This window comes from Lampetra fluviatilis, chromosome 56 (genome assembly GCF_964198595.1).
Source record: "Lampetra fluviatilis chromosome 56, kcLamFluv1.1, whole genome shotgun sequence".
NCBI classification, from domain to species: Eukaryota; Metazoa; Chordata; class Hyperoartia; order Petromyzontiformes; family Petromyzontidae; genus Lampetra; species Lampetra fluviatilis.
In genome coordinates this window covers 7441160-7453535 of record NC_136330.1, presented here as the reverse complement: position 1 = coordinate 7453535, position 12376 = coordinate 7441160, and the positions used below count along the sequence as shown (strand labels likewise).

Below are 12376 nucleotides of genomic sequence, written 5' to 3'. Positions count from 1 at the left end.
CATCATCATCAGCACGTCTGTTGAGGCAGACAGCGGCCGTGATTCTTCGATCGGGCTGGAACGGGAGGAGCGCTTGACCGCAGCAGGAGGTGTATTCCTGGCGGGCGGGGTGGACAACGGGTGGACAACGGGTGGACAATGAGTGGTCAATAGGTGGACAATGAGTGGTCAATAGGTGGACAATGTGTGGTCAATAGGTGGACAATGGGTGGACAACGGGTGGACAATGTGTTGTCAATAGGTGGACAATGTGTGGTCAATAGGTGGACAATGTGTGGTCAATAGGTGGACAATGAGTGGTCAATAGGTGGACAATGTGTGGTCAATAGGTGGACAATGGGTGGACAACGGGTGGACAATGGGACGTAACCAGAGTCGTGGTGAGATGTGCGTCAACCACCACCACCACACAATGACAAGCTCTCTAATTGGCCGATGGAATCTGAATAATATAAATAGAGGACTGCAGATCTTGCACCTTGTTGGCAGCGCTGGTTCCTCACCGCCACGTGGCTGCTGCTGCCTTCGTCTGTGACTCCACCTCCTGGTGCCTCTGAGTCGTTCTCTCTCTCTCTCTGAGTCGTCCTCTCTCTCTCTGAGTCGTCCCCCCTCTCTCTCTGAGTCGTCCTCTCTATGAGTCGTCCTTTCTCTCTGAGTCGTCCTCTCTCTCTCTCTCTCTGAGTCGTCCTCTCTCTCTGAGTCGTCCTCTCTATGAGTCGTCCTCTCACTCTGAGTCGTCCTCTCTCTCTCTCTCTGAGTCGTCCTCTCTCTCTGAGTCGTCCTCTCTCTCTGAGTCGTCCTCTCTCTCTCTGAGTCGTCCCCCCTCTTTCTCTGAGTCGTCCTCTCTATGCGTCGTCCTTTCTCTCTGAGTCGTCCTCTCTCTCTCTCTCTCTCTGAGTCGTCCTCTCACTCTGAGTCGTCCCCCCTCTCTCTCTCTCTCTGAGTCGTCCTCTCTCTCTCTGAGTCGTCCTCTCACTCTGAGTCGTCCCCCCTCTCTCTCTCTCTGAGTCGTCCTCTATCTCTGAGTCGTCCTCTCTCTCTTTCTCTGAGTCGTCCTCTCTTTCTCTCTCTCTGAGTCGTCCCCTCTCTCTCTGAGTCGTCCTCTCTCTCTGAGTCATCCTCTCTCTCTGAGTTGTCCTCTCTCTCTCTGAGTCGCTCTCTCTCTCTCTCTGAGTCGTCCTCTCTCTCTCTGAGTCGTCCTCTCTCTCTCTGAGTCGTCCTCTCTCTCTCTCTGAGTCGTCCTCTCTCTCTCTCTGAGTCGTCCTCTCTCTCTCTCTGAGTCGTCCTCTCTCTCTCTGAGTCGTCCTCTCTCTCTCTCTGAGTCGTCCTCTCTCTCTCTGAGTCGTCCTCTCACTCTCTGAGTCGCTCTCTCTCTCTCTCTGAGTCATCCTCTCTCTCTGAGTCGTCCTCTCTCTCTCTGAGTCGTCCTCTCTCTCTCTGAGTCATCCTCTCTCTCTCTGAGTCGTCCTCTCTCTCTCTGAGTCATCCTCTCTCTCTGAGTCGTCCTCTCTCTCTCTGAGTCGTCCTCTCTCTCTCTGAGTCGCTCTCTCTCTCTCTGAGTCATCCTCTCTCTCTCTGAGTCGTCCTCTCTCTCTCTGAGTCGTCCTCTCTCTCTCTGAGTCGTCCCCTCTCTCTCTGAGTCGCTCTCTCTCTCTGAGTCGTCCTCTCTCTCTGAGTCGTCCTCTCTCTCTCTGAGTCGTCCTCTCTCTCTCTGAGTCATCCTCTCTCTCTCTGAGTCGTCCTCTCTCTCTCTGAGTCGCTCTCTCTCTGAGTCGTCCTCTCTCTCTGAGTCGTCCTCTCTCTCTGTCTCTCTCTCTGAGTCGTCCTCTCTCTCTCTGAGTCGTCCCCTCTCTCTCTGAGTCGCTCTCTCTCTCTGAGTCGTCCTCTCTCTCTGAGTCGTCCTCTCTCTCTCTGAGTCGTCCTCTCTCTCTCTGAGTCATCCTCTCTCTCTCTGAGTCGTCCTCTCTCTCTCTGAGTCGCTCTCTCTCTCTCTGTCGTCCTCTCTCTCTCTGAGTCGTTCCCTCTCACTCTCTGAGTCGTCCTCTCACTCTGAGTCGCTCTCTCTCTGAGTCGTCCTCTCTCTCTGAGTCGTCCTCTCTCTCTGTCTCTCTCTCTGAGTCGTCCTCTCTCTCTCTGAGTCGTCCTCTCTCTCTCTGAGTCGTTCCCTCTCACTCTCTGAGTCGTCCTCTCACTCTCTGAGTCGCTCTCTCTCTCTCTGAGTCGTCCTCTCTCTCCGAGTCGTCCTCTCTCTCTCTGAGTCGTCCTCTCTCTCTGAGTCGTCCTCTCTCTCTCTCTGAGTCGTCCTCTCTCTCTCTCTCTCTCTCTCTCTCTCTCTCTCTCTCTGAGTCATCCTCTCTCTCTGAGTCGTCCTCTCTCTCTCTCTCTCTGAGTCGTCCTCTCTCTCTGAGTCGTCCTCTCTCTCTCTCTCTCTCTCTCTCTCTCTCTCTCTCTCCGAGTCGTTCTCTCTCTCTGAGTCGTCCTCTCTCTCTCTCTCTCTCTCTCTCTCTCTGAGTCATCCTCTCTCTCTGAGTCGTCCTCTCTCTCTCCGAGTCGTCCTCTCTCTCTTTTTCTCTGAGTCGTCCTCTCTCTCTGAGTCGTCCTCTCTCTCTCTCTCTCTCTGAGTCGTCCTCTCTCTCTGAGTCGTCCTCTCTCTCTGAGTCATCCTCTCTCTCTGAGTCGCTCTCTCTCTCTCTGAGTCGTCCTCTCTCTCTGAGTCGTCCTTTCTCTCTGAGTCATCCTCTCTCTCTGAGTCGTCCTCTTTCTCTCTGAGTCGTCCTCTCTCTCTCTCTCTGAGTCGTCCTCTCTCTCTCTCTGAGTCGTCCTCTCTCTCTGAGTCGTCCTCTCTCTCTCTTTCTCTCTGAGTCGTCCTCTCTCTCTCTCTCTGAGTCGTCATCTTTCTCTCTGAGTCGTCCTCTCTCTCTCTCTGAGTCGTCCTCTCTCTCTCTGAGTCGTCCTCTCTCTCTGAGTCGTCCTCTCTCTCTCTTTTTCTCTGAGTCGTCCTCTCACTCTCTGAGTCGCTCTCTCTCTCTGAGTCGTCCTCTCTCTCTCTCTGAGTCATCCTCTCTCTCTGAGTCGTTCCCTCTCACTCTCTGAGTCGTCCTCTCTCTCTCCGAGTCGTCCTCTCTCTCTCTCTCTCTCTCTCTCTCTCTCTGAGTCGTTCCCTCTCACTCTCTGAGTCGTCCTCTCTCTCTCCGAGTCGTCCTCTCTCTCTCTCTCTTTCTCTCTGAGTCGTCCTCTCTCTCTGAGTCATCCTCTCTCTCTCTGTCCCAATCGTCCTCTCTCTCTCTGAGTCGTCCTCTCTCCGAGTCGTCCTCTCTCTCTGAGTCGTCCTCTCTCTCTGAGTCGTCCTCTCTCTCTGAATCGTCCTCTCTCTCTCTCTGAGTCGTCCTCTCTCTCTGCCTGAGTCGTCCCCTCTCTCTGCCTGAGTCGTCCCCTCTGTCTCTGCCTCTCTCTCTCCGTGAGCGAACGACTCCTGTGCCGTCGCCATAATGACTCCACTGAAATCAGTGCAATCATCATCGGCTCAGCACTGCGCCATAGACAACACAAAGACAAATGTCCCCCGTGTAGCCCACGTATGCTACTGGGGCAAGTGCAGCTAAACGAGGAGCACCTACGGAGGCTGGTGTGGGCACGGCCAAGCCACGGCCGCCTTTGTCTCCCCAGTGCCGATGTTTGGTATACCAAACAAACCAGGGGCACTGTACTCATTTGAGGCTGAGTCCACCTAGAGCACTCACGTTCCACTCGCCGCGTTGTCCGTTGCGAGCGTAGATGCTGTAGTTGGCTTTGGGCGCCTGAGGATGCCATCGCAACATCACCGTGTCGTGATTCTCGCTGTGTTCCAGACTCAGGTTCGCGCCTACGGAGACAACACCATCATCACCATCACCATCACCAACATCATCACCAACATCATCACCAACATCACCGTGTCGTGGTTCTCGCTGTGTTCCAGACTCAGGTTCGCGCCTACGGAGACAACACCATCATCGCCGACATCATCACCATCATCATCATTACCAACATCACCATCAACATCATCATCACCCCCAACATCATCACCAACATCATCATCACCGACATCATCAACATCACCATGAACATCATCATCACCGACATCATCATCACCGACATCATCATCATCATCAACATCACCCCCAACATCATCACCAACATCCTCATCAACATCACCATCATCGACATCACCATCCCCCCCAACATCATCACCAACATCATCATCACCATCATCATCACCATCATCACCATCAACATCATCACCAACACCATCATCACCACCACCATCATCATCATTACCGACATCATCATCACCGACATCATCATCACCGACATCATCATCATCATCAAAAACATCACCATCACCCCCAACATTATCACCAACATCACCATCAACATCATCATCACCGACATCATCATCACCGACATCATCATCACCGACATCATCATCACCGACATCATCATCACCGACATCATCATCATCAACATTACCATCACCCCCAACATCATCACCGACATCATCATCACCGACATCATCATCATCATCAACATCACCATCACCCCCAACATTATCACCAACATCACCATCAACATCATCATCACCGACATCATCATCACCGACATCATCATCACCGACATCATCATCATCAACATTACCATCACCCCCAACATCATCACCAACATCAACATCATCATCACCGACATCAACATCACCATCACCCCCAACATCATCACCAACATCACCATCATCATCACCGACATCATCATCACCGACATCATCATCACCGACATCATCATCATCATCAACATCACCATCACCCCCAACATCATCACCAACATCATCATCACCGACATCATCATCACCGACATCACCATCATCATCATCACCACCATCATCATGACCAACATCACCCTCATCATCAACATCGCCAACATCGCCAACAGCACGACCATCTCAACATCAACACCACATCCTCGACATCACCGCCATCTGAACATCATCACCATCTCATAATCGTCACCATCTCAATGCCATCTTAACAACATTCTTGCGACCAGAATCAACATCACTACCATCTCAACAACATCACCAAAATCATCATCTCAACATCATCATCACCAATTCACTCACTCCCCCTCCCTCCCCCTCCCTCCCCCTCTCTGTGTTGTGAAATGTAATCAGGTGGTTGTGTGTCTGTGCGTCTGTGTGACTGTGTGTCTGTGTGTCTGTGTGTCTGTGCGTCTGTGCGTTTGTGTGTCTGTGCGTCTGTGTGACTGTGTGTCTGTGTGTCTGTGTGTCTGTGCGTCTGTGCGTTTGTGTGTCTGTGTGTCTGTGTGTCTGTGTGTCTGTGCGTCTGTGCGTCTGTGCGTCTGTACGTTTGTGTGTCTGTGCGTCTGTGTGACTGTGTGTCTGTGTGTCTGTGCGTTTGTGTGTCTGTGTGTCTGTGCGTCTGTGCGTCTGTGTGTTTTTAGTGCGTGGGGAGCGGTGGTGCCGCGGTTAGCACGCCGCGCTACGAACCCGGCGGCCCGAGTTCGATTCCAGCTCATGGCAAACACCATCCGCAACAGTCTGTTAAGGCTACACGGGGGACCTTTGTAATCCTATCTTGCGTGTATGTGCATGTGTATGTACGTGTGTATGTACAGTAGTTGAGACAAGAGATGAAGTGATGTGGTGCAGGAGGATGTGGAGCTGAGTGGACTTGCCGCTGACCGGTACCAGCGGTGTCAACAGGCCTTCCAACAACGAGCGGAGGAGCGACGCTCACAACAACGAGAGGAACGCCGGGCGGCTAAAACGCAGAAAAGTTGGCACAGTGGGGAGCATAGGCGGTGCATCTGCCAGCCATCTCAGTCCTCCTGCACCTAGCCTGGCACAGCAGTCAACCCACGGCACCTGGGTCTGTCCCGTGACTTCCTGCACCTAGCCTGGCACAGCAGTCAACCGATGGCACCTGGGTCTGTCCCATGACCTCCTGCACCTAGCCTGGCACAGCAGTCAACCCATGGCACATGGGTCTGTCCCGTTGCCTCCTGCACCTAGCCTGGCACAGCAGTCAACCCATGGCACCTGGGTCTGTCCCGTGGCCTCCTGCACCTAGCCTGGCACAGCAGTCAACCTATGGCACCTGGGTCTGTCCCATGACCTCCTGCACCTAGCCTGGCACAGCAGTCAACCCATGGCACCTGGGTCTGTCCCGTGGCCTCCTGCACCTAGCCTGGCACAGCAGTCAACCCATGGCACCTGGGTCTGTCCCGTGGCCTCCTGCACCTAGCCTGGCACAGCAGTCAACCCATGGCACCTGGGTCTGTCCCATGACCTCCTGCACCTAGCCTGGCACAGCAGTCAACCCATGGCACCTGGGTCTGTCCCGTGGCCTCCTGCACCTAGCCTGGCACAGCAGTCAACCCATGGCACCTGGGTCTGTCCCGTGGCCTCCTGCACCTAGCCTGGCACAGCAGTCAACCCATGGCACCTGGGTCTGTCCCGTGGCCTCCTGCACCTAGCCTGGCACAACAGTCAACCGATGGCACCTGGGTCTGTCCCGTGACCTCCTGCACCTAGCCTGGCACAGCAGTCAACCCATGGCACCTGGGTCTGTCCCGTGGCCTCCTGCACCTAGCCTGGCACAGCAGTCAACCCATGGCACCTGGGTCTGTCCCGTGACCTCCTGCACCTAGCCTGGCACAACAGTCAATCCATGGCACCTGGGTCTGTCCCGTGACCTCCTCCTCACGTGAGGGCCTCAAGGTGCACCTAGCCTGGTACAAGCGCCGTGGCGACGTCACTGCCACTTAGTGGTGATTCGTGGCTATTTTTGTATGTTTGCATCTTGATGCCGTCGTGTTTCCGCGTCGATGTATGCGTGTGTGCTGGCTAACAGCACTTGCCCCAACAGTCTGTTAAAGGCTCATACGGTGGTAGCTTTGTCATTGTGTGAAGCCCTTACCCTGTTGCAAACTTGTTCCTGCAACCGACGCGGTCAGTGCAGAAGACACCTCTCCAATCGTCAACATCATCGCGATCATCGCCGTCGCGATCATCATCATCATGTCCTCCTGCACACCACAAACCCACAGCGGCCTTAGCAAACACCCATCAAGGTGCCGGACGGGCACACGAGGCAGTACCGTGGACAGCACCACGCCCGGCCGCCTTTGTATCCCCAGTGGCGATGTTTACGACGCACCGCAGCAGGTACTCATTTGAGGCTGAGTCGACCTAGGGGGATTGGCAGTGGCCGTGAGCGGGAATCGAAACCGGGGCCGCCGGGTTCGTAGCGCGGCGCGCTAACCGCGGCACCACCGCTCACCACGCACTTAAAACACAGACACACAGACGCACAGACGCACAGGCACGCAACCACACAGACACAGACACACAGTCACACAACCACACAGACACAGACACACAGTCACACAGACACCTGAGGGGGCAGGGAGGAAGCGCGTCTTGTGATCTGGTGAATACGGTTATTCCCCTACCCAAACAAATACAAAGATCCCCCGTGTAGCCTGTAATAGACTGTTGGGGCAAGTGCTTTAAGCGAGCAGCACCTATGAAGGTCGGAAAGGCACACAAGGGGGCGGGTGGCCAGCACCACGCCCGGCCGCCTTTGTCTCCCCAGCGGCGATGTTTACTAAACACCGCACCAGGTACTCATTTGAGGCTGAGTCGACCTAGGGGGATTGGCAGTGGCCGTGAGCGGGAATCGAACCCGGGTCGCCAGGTTCGTAGCGCAGCGTGTTAACCACCACTACCGCCACCACCACCACCACCAACCACCGCCACCAACCACCACCACCAACCACCACCACCACCACCAACCACCACCACCACCAACCACCGCCACCACCACCGCTACCACCACCACCAACCACCACCACCACCGCCACCACCACCACCACCTCCACCACCACCACCAACCACCACCACCGCCACCACTGCCAACACCACCAACCACCGCCACCACCACCGCCACCACCACCACCTCCACCACCACCACCACCAACCACCACCACCGCCACCACTGCCAACACCACCAACCACCGCCACCACCACCGCCACCACCACCGCCAGCACCACCGCCAGCACCACCGCCAGCACCACCAGCCAGCACCACCAACCACCACCACCACCGCCACCACCACCACCGCCACCACCACCGCCAGCACCACCGCCACCACCACCAACCACCAACCACTCACCTTGAGTCCGCGTTATCGCGTGGCCACGGGTGGGAGGGCGAGACGTGGAGTCCAACCCAGGATCTCTCCCTTCAAGGCCCGAGAGCTGCCCTCTCTCGCTGTGGTCGCTGTGAGAAGACGCAAATCAGCCCGCGGTCACTCCCCTGCGTCCGTGCGCCCCAAAGTGAATCGTCAATGTGGGTGGTGCTAGGAGCGGTGGCGCAGCGGTTAGCGCACTGCGAGCCGAGGCCCCAGGAGACCCCCAATTCACGGCCAAGGTCAGTGGCGAGTGGTGATACTTTAATGGGCTCACACCCGCCGCCTCCCCGGAGAGAGACTCATAGAGATGCATAGAGACCCGTAGAGACATAGAGATACATAGAGATGTATAGAGATACACAGAGACACATAGAGACACATAGAGACACATAGAGACACAGAGACACAGAGACACATAGGGATTCATAGAGACTTATAGAGATACACAGAGACCCGTAGAGACCCATAGAGACCCATAGAGACACAGAGACCCATAGAGACACAGACACAGAGACCCATAGAGACCCATAGAGACACAGAGACCCATAGAGACACAGAGACCCATAGAAACACAGAGACCCATAGAGACACAGACACAGAGACCCATAGAGATTCAGAAAGACTTATAGAGTTACACAGAGACCCATAGAGACCCATAGAGACCCATAGAGACACAGAGACCCATAGAGACACAGAGACACAGAGACACAGATACCCATAGAGACACTGATACCCATAGAGACACAGAGACATAGAGACACAGAGACCCATAGAGATTCAGAGAGACTTATAGAGATACACAGAGACCCATAGAGACCCATAGAGACACAGAGACCCATAGAGACACAGAGACACAGAGACACAGATACCCATAGAGACACTGATACCCATAGAGACACAGAGACACAGAGACACAGAGACCCATAGAGATTCAGAGAGACTTATAGAGATACACAGAGACCCATAAAGACACAGAGACCCATAGAGACACAGAGACACAGAGACCCATAGAGATTCAGAGAGACTTATAGAGATATACACAGAGACCCATAGAGACATAGAGATTCATAGAGACGTATAGAGATACACAGAGATCCATAGAGAGCCATAGAGACCCATAGAGATTCAGAGAGACTTGTAGATATACACAGAGATCCATAGAAACCCATAGAAACACATAGAGACCCATATATACTTATAGAGATCCATAGAGACCCATAGCGAATCACAGAGTCATAGAGACCCATTTCAAGAAGAACCACGGCTCGTATGAAAGCTGCCCCTCAAAGCTCCGCACAGACGGATTCAAGAATCCCGCGCTGTGATTCCAATCTGATGTGCCCCCCCCCTCCTCCCCTCGCACCCCCCCCCCATCAAGCCGATAGCACCTGGGTGTCCCAGAGCGGACTGCTGGGACGAGCTGACCACTCACCAGCAGCTGGTCTGGCCGTGTGAGCGACTCCGCGAATGTTGACAGCAGACGGCTTGGGAATCCCCCCTCACCCCCTCACCCCCACCCCCTCTACCCCCACCCCCCCCTACCCCCACCCCCCCTACCCCTCATTCCTCTCCCATCCCCTTCAGCTCCTCAAACCCCTCCCCATCAAACCCCCAAATCCATCACCGCCCCCACCCCCATCACCCCCAACCCCCACCCCCTCACACCCTCACCCCCCCCACCTCCCTCACCCCACCCCCCCTCACCTCCACCCCCCCACACCCCCACCTTCCCCCCACCGCCCTCACACCCCTCACCTCCCCACCCCCCCGCACCCCCCCCGCCCCCGCACCCCCCCCGCCCCCGCACCCCCCCCCCGCCCCCGCACCCCCCCCCCCCGCCCCCGCACCCGCCCCCGCACCCCCCCCCCGCACCTCCCCCGCCCTCGCACCCCCCACCCCCCCTTCACCCCAACCCCCCTCACACCCCCCCCACACCCCCCCCACACCCCCCCCCACACCCCCCCTCACCTCCACCCCCCCACACCCCCACCTTCCCCCCACCGTCCTCACACGCCTCACCTCCCCACCCCCCCCCACACCCCCCCACCCCCCCACCCCCCCACACCCCCCCACCCCCCCACACTCCCCCACCCCCCCACACCCCCCCACCCCCCCACACCCCCCCACCCCCCCACACCGACTCGTGACGAGGTTTCGGTGACTTCGCCTGAAAGTGAAACGCCTCGAAAGGGGGAAGCGCGCAGAGTTCCTGTTCAAGGTAAAGGTGCCCCGCCCCTCGGTATAGCCTCGGCAGACGGACGGGGCAAGTGCTGTGAGCGAGGAGCAGCGGTGCGTGTCTAAGGGGACCGTCCATAAATGACGTCACGCGATTTTGGACGATTTTTTGAACCCCCCCTCCCCCCCCCCCTTCGTCACACGGCGTCACAAAAAGTCAGATCCCCCACCCCTCAAATATGACGTCACAAAGCAATGCCCCCCCCCCTAAAAAAAAATATAAAACTTGCTTCAAATCGCTTTAAACTATTGTCATTGTAGTGCGTGTTTAATGTGGCGCTGCACTCTGATGTTGTAGGAGAAAACATTTATTAAAAAGTCTATTTAATTAAGTCGAGCGTGTTGTCTATATTTATTTAAAGTTGCGCATTTTGATGTGACGTCACATTTCTCACCCGCCCCCCTCCCCTCGTCACAAATGTTTGAACCCCCTCCCCAGGTGCGTGACGTCATTTATGGACGCCCCCTAACACCACAGAGACACACACAGACACAGACAACAACAACTACTACACATCGCCACTAGGTACTCATTTGAGGCTGAGACGACCTAGGGGATGCCCAGCGCCGGTTCAGATAATCGTCACTTGGCGTTCGCCGTGAGCGCTCACGGACACACAAAGACAAAGACCCCCCGTATAGCCTGCGGAGAATATCGGGGCAAGGGCTGTTAGCGAGTAGCACCTATGAAGGCCGGCACGACACATGCCCGGCCGCCTTTGTCTCACCACATAGACACACGAACACACACAACACACACACAACACACACACAACACACACAACATACACACAACACACACAACACACACACAACACACACACAACACACACACACAACACACACACAACACACACACACAACACACACACAACATACACACAACACACACACAACACACACAACACACACACAACACACACACACAACACACACACAACACACACACACAACACACACACACAACACACACAACACACACACAACACACACACCACACACACACAACACACACACAACACACACACCACACACACACACAACACACACACAACACACACACAACACACACACCACACACACACATAACACACACACAACACACACACACATAACACACACACAACACACACACACATAACACACACACAACACACACACACATAACACACACACAACACACACACAACACACACACAACACACACACAACACACACACAACACACACACAACACACACACAACACACACACAACACACACAACACACACACAACACACACACAACACACACAACACACACACAACACACACAACACACACACACAACACACACACAACACACACAACACACACACACAACACACACACATAACACACACACACAACACACACACACACAACACACACAACACACACACAACACACACAACACACACACACAACACACACACAATACGCACACAACACGCACACAACACACACACAACACACACACAACACACACACAACACCCACCTGTAAGCGATGAACCCGGCGTCTCTCTCACCTGGACACACCTGGGCGCACAGACCCGGGGTGGGTCGCGACCAACCCTCGGGGGCGAGCCGCGGTGCTCACGTGACTTTGGGGAATCCCAGGTGAGGTGTGACGTCACGCACACTGGTGTCTCCGCCGTCTGTGTGTGTCTCTCTGTGTGTGTCTCTCTGTGTGTGTTTATCTGTGTCTCTGTGTGTGTCTCTCTGTGTGTGTCTCTCTGTGTGTCTCTGTGTGTGTCTCTCTGTGTGTCTCTGTGTCTCTCTGTGTCTCTCTGTGTCTCTGTGTGTGTGTCTCTGTGTGTGTCTCTCTGTGTGTCTCTGTGTGTGTCTCTGTGTGTAACTCTCTGTGTGTCTCTGTGT

General features: G+C 55.1%; 1 long non-coding RNA gene across 1 annotated transcript; it reads right to left on the bottom strand.

Moving 5' to 3' along the window:
- Position 1: 1 nt before the first annotated feature.
- LOC144950202 (uncharacterized) lies at positions 2-7040 on the bottom strand. The gene is made up of 3 exons (XR_013640356.1): positions 6969-7040; positions 3741-3862; positions 2-97 (listed from the first exon to the last, which is right to left on the bottom strand). It is a non-coding gene; the product is annotated as an uncharacterized LOC144950202 (long non-coding RNA).
- Between the last annotated feature and the right edge of the window lie 5336 nt (positions 7041-12376).